Below are 5740 nucleotides of genomic sequence, written 5' to 3' on the forward strand. Positions count from 1 at the left end.
ATATATATATATATATATATATATATATATATATATATATATATATATATATATATATATATATATATATATATATATATATATATATATATATATATATATATATATATATATATATATATATATATATATATATATATATATATATATATATATATCATTTGAAATGTTTATTTTGTGTGAATCTATATTTTTAAGTAACAGTTACGGTTAATAGAAAACATTTATTTGTGTGCAAGATTAATGCAAACAAATCTTTTATAACAATTTCTGTTCTATAAAAGTCCATTAGTTTACTTAATAACTTAAATCAAAATAATATTTTTTAAAAAGGTCCTTTTTCCAAATTGTTCGCCCAATATAAAATACAAGAAAGATATATTCTCTTTGTTATTTAATTTTGAGTAAATATCTCCGTTTTCTTTGAGGCAGATAATACAAAACAGAAAATATTTATTACTTAAAATAGGGAGGTGTATGGATATTTGTTTTGCATTAACTTCTTTTTAATAAGCACCTTGGTGGAAGCTTCCCCTTAGTGCCAGCCAAGTGAAATTTGTCACATGCTATGCTTTCACCGAACTGATATCCAAATTAATGAAGTCATTTTCGGATAAGCGTAGGGCATTTGATTCCTAAATGTTTTTTTAATTATCACATGCGACTCTGATTTTCATCCTAAACCTGGAGGTTTTCCCACTGAGCTTACCAAAGTCCTTTCTGGTCTTTTCTTCTACCAAATTAAGTCATTATATTTTGTAATAGATTTTTAATAAAAGTGGGACACACACACTAACACATTGACTAACATCCACCGTGTAAGTATCGCTGTCTGGGTATCCTAGGCCTTGGGGCGGGGGGTCATTAGAGTTGTGTCATAATGTTCTTGTCTAGTGACAATAAAAATTCGCTTTAATTACCATTTCACTTCTAATCAATACATTATTTATATTTTATTGGTGTGTACCATGTGTTAAATGAGTTCAAGCTATGGGGCTTCCAGTCCCTTTCGTGGTCATAAGTAATGCGTTTCCGTTTGGGAAGTCCTAATGATTGACAGTTTGAACATTACCTCTGCATTAGACAGAATTGAAGCCCTGTCCAGAAATTGAAGCCTTTTCAATAAATTATGACTGGCCCCTTCTAATGAAGGGGTTGGCCCGAATTGAGTGATAATACGGAACGTTTCAGCAGACCAACGGCGACGAACTAATTAAGTGAAGAGTTTTAGTGCTGGCCTGATGGTTGCCATGGCCACTGTCTGTCGGATCCTTAAGGTTGAAAGCCAAAGGACGATGCACATAACGACTAGAAAGGGTTAATGGGAATTTTGGTTATTTTGGAAATTAATAGGAGGCAATGGAACACTTTGAAGTATCGAAATTGTTCTATTGAACACCCAAGTGGTTGTCGATGCAGCATTTCCTTTGGGGGCATGTTCTAGTCGAGTAGCTACAATTAATTATTGCCGTTGGCCAAGAGTTGAGTTATGGCCGTTAAGGCAATGTTCATGTTACGTCTACCAATATTCTCACAAAGGATATTGAAATAAAGAGCTAGATGAAAGGGGAAGCTATGTGCACCCATGAGTATTTGTTCTTGAGGTGGTGGTGGTGGTCTACAACAACGTGCTTATTATGTTGTACAAGCATGCAAAATGCTATATCCTTGGAACATGCAAATTTTTAATATACTCCAACGAAATAATGAACGACGGATGGATGAAAGGCAGTTTACGGCAAAACGACTACGGCAACCACAATGATGATTATTTTCCATCGAGTGTAAAGAACCGGAAGAAGTGCAATACATGTGTGAATCTGGGTGAATCTGGTAAGCTCCCGTAGTCATGATATACTACAATGGAATGTTCTTTGATTCATTTGTACCATGTCTCGACATTGTTGCCATCATTTTGTACTGTACTAGAAACCAAATTTAAATATAATAATTACACTAGTTTACACTCAAAATGTACACTTGATGAAAATCAACTTTTCTTATGTATTTTGAGCTGCTGAATTCGAAAAAAAATGTTTAAAAATTTTGTATGGAACAGTTTTTGAGATATCCCGTTAGTTTTAAATTTTCGCTCTTTTTTCACTAAACACAATATATCTCGAGTTAGAAATGTCCGATAACGTTGTTTGCACTTAAATGAAAGGTAGTAAGATGACGAATAATCGTGTGTAATTGGATCTGTGATAAGTTAAGTGGTTCAAAAAATATCAATGCGAAAATTCAAAATTTTCAAAAAAAATCGTATTTTACAATGGAGAAGGTCTCCGCCAGAAAAGTATAAACCATTTAATATGTAATATATAGCCAAGATGACAGACATGTTCATAGTACGTTTTAAAAGTTCGTTAGCTAACGTAGCTTCCTGAAAATGGGGGTAAATTAGATTAATTACAATGCTTATTATTACGTTTAATTTTTAAGTGTAATATAATGTATTTTTAATTTATTAGAATTTAATTAAATTAATTATTAAAGGGCTTCTCGGTGAGGGCATATGATTATTCGTGATTTATGAATTTGTAGAAGTTTGACCTATTAGTTATATAAATGACCCAGTTTATATTTATATCGCCTCTCTCTGTAGATAATAAAATTAAATTCATCAAAAATAAATTAAATTCCGTCAATTTATTTTAATTGTATCAAAAATTATTTCAAAAAAAATAATTTAAAAAAATTTTGAATTATTAATGAAATTGAGTTTGTGTTTGAATTAATTCACACTGAAATGTGACATATTAATGGAAAAAATTAAATTGCATTATCTGAATGCATTTTTAACTAACTAATGTATTCATAATTATAGGACTCATCGATGAAAGTACTACATGACTTATCCAAATATTTTGACCTTCCCTTAAGGATTTTGGTATTGATGAAGACATTTTTAGCGACCTTACTTTAAACCAAATATGTTAAATCCTTAAATTAAGTCTTGGCCCATATTTGCAGCGTTTTTCTCTTAAATATGAAGATTCAATGTTTCGGTTAATTTAAGGACAATCTCTTTAAATCAAAAATGCGTTTCTTTATTTTAAGGAAAATTTGCCTTATTTTAAAGACTTACGACATTTGAGCCCAAAATTAATAAAAAAAAACTTGAATCAAAGATTATAAACCTTATTTCCTAAAATTTAAGTTGCGTAATATTTAATATTACGTAAATATTTTTTATTAGCTGATGGCTCCGATGGGCATTCTCATTTGAATGATTTATTAACGCATTTTAATGTTATCGTAATTATATGGCAACAATAAGTTCAAGTTATTCACTAAAAGCTTAGATGTGTGGCTAATGCCACCGTCGTCGGCCGACGTAGTCCTTTCTTTCAAAGTGGCCGATGAAAAACTCTTGATTGCTGTTGAAGTGTAATGTAGGCTTCACTTGTTCTCTTAACGTGAGCATGTACCAACACAAACACATATGAATAGCCTATCTGCTAAATATAAGTGTGTTTCAGGACTATTGCACAGTGTGCTATGCGCATGAGAGAGTGTGTGTGCTAGTAGTAAACTTTGTTTTCAGCATTGCATTTGTGAAAATTGTTGAAACTTTTTCGATCATTAAAAGTACTGCAAACAGCTCTTGAAGTAAGGGCAGAAAAAAAACAAGCCTGCAATTTACTTTCCAACTACACTTGAATGTAAAAGTTTTTTTTTTCTTAGTTAGCTTAGTTCTTTATTTTCTTTTTCCAACTGATTCAGAATTAAAGGCAAGAAAAATAATCATCATGCAAGCAGTCAACATGAAACAGAAACCGCAACACTTGGCTGGTGTGATAGTCAGTCCTTTGCCATAATTCCACATCAAATGGAGCAGCCGAAATTGCTGTTAACAGAGAGCAAAATCACAGTTTCTTCACATGAGTCAATCATCATCATGAAATGGAAGAATGGACTCGGGTATTGGCCAACCAGTCATCCAGCCAGTCCATTGGCCCGGTTGCCCCCACACCCAGCTGCTGTTTAGTTGTCCTAATAATAAACACCTCAATACCACATGCACCATATTTGTGGATGTGAATGGGGATGGTTTTTGGTATCTTAATATGTTCCCTGTTTCTTTTTTCGTCATAAAACCAGCAATTAGTGTCGAAAAATTTAAATTGTACAATTATAAATATGGAGTGGAGATATGTAAGTGTATGTAATCATGTATGAGCATATATATTTTCCATTGGTGGGAAATAGTGAGAGAGCGCCTTTCCCTAAGGCCATTTTTAAATATAAAAATATAGCGAACTATTTTCAGAACGAAGAAGTTAATACCAATGTATCGAACAAGTGATGATAATTCTTTTTCTTATTTGTTACCGTAATGGCATAGTTTAAATTTCGGGCAATTCGGATGAAAACACATGCTCAAGATATAATATATAAAAAGAATAATGCCATTGAGGGACTGTTTCTTGTAGTCTTGCACGATATGGCGGTGTAACCAGCATACACAAAAAAAAATGTTTTTTGTCCTCAATCACAAAATAAATGGATCCAATTAAATTTTAATTGAAATGTCTTCAATCTCAGAAATGATAGTATCAATCACCAAAGTCAATTAAAAAATTAATTGATACAATTAATTTTTGTGATTGATTTTTGTTTCAATTAAACAATTTGTTGAACCAATTAAATTATCGTACACCAGTTTACGCTAAAAATGTAAATTTGATGAAAGGTGACTTTTCTTATTTATTTTGATCTGCTGAAACTAGGTTTGTTCCTTTCCGGCGGAGAAGGGTCACTGCAACACAAGATTTTTTTTTTTTAAATTTGCCCTTCACAGAAAATAATATTATAATTTTTGAGCTAACTATAAATTGTTGTTACAGAAAATTTTTAAGTTCAACAAAATTTTTGTTGATATAACAAAATGTTTGTTGATATAACAAAATTTGATTGCTAAAGTGACCAAAAACGTAATTGTATTTACAAATTACGTTGTTAGCTCAAATTTAGACATAATTTTAATTGTATTGACAATCAAATTAATTGATATTTTTTTGTGTGTTTTTGAATACAATACCTTTCATTTAACTACCAACAATGATATAAACGGACATTTCTAACTCGAGATATAATTTGCTTAGTGAAAAAAGAGCGAAAAACTAAAAATAACGGAATATCTCAAAAACTGTTCCGTAAAAAAATCAATTTTTTTTTTAAATTCAGCAGATCAAAATACATAAAAGTCACATCTCATCAAATGTACATGAAAAAAAGTAATTTTGTAAACTAGTGTTATTAATTGAATGTTTTTTAAAAATCAATTCAAATTTTATTTGAAAAACGTTTAGTGACATTTTTTTTGTTTACGTAGTGGTTTTTAGCAATTGTACTGCTTTTTGTACCGTTGTTTCTTGAACACCGTATTTAATAAAATTTTAATTTCATTATCTTCGTGTGTCTTTTCTAAGAAGGAATATGACCGCCCCAAACATTTTTCAAGAGCAAAATGTTATTTTTGCGACAAACATGTTCCTTTTAGTGAATTGTTTTTCATTCCCGTTAATCGATTGCAGCAAGCAGTGTTTGTCAAACGAAATCTTTGACAAACATATTCTAAAAAATGAACATTGGTAATTTTTAGACGTGTGTGTACTAGAGGTGTGTACGTGACACGAAATTGTCGTGAATCATGAAAAATTTCGTGACTCACGCGTGAGTCGTGAGTCACGCTGATGGGAACGGCGTGAGTGTGCGTGAGCGTGATTAACAAACC

This window comes from Haematobia irritans, chromosome 2 (assembly GCF_050003625.1).
Source record: "Haematobia irritans isolate KBUSLIRL chromosome 2, ASM5000362v1, whole genome shotgun sequence".
Classification (NCBI taxonomy): domain Eukaryota; kingdom Metazoa; phylum Arthropoda; class Insecta; order Diptera; family Muscidae; genus Haematobia; species Haematobia irritans.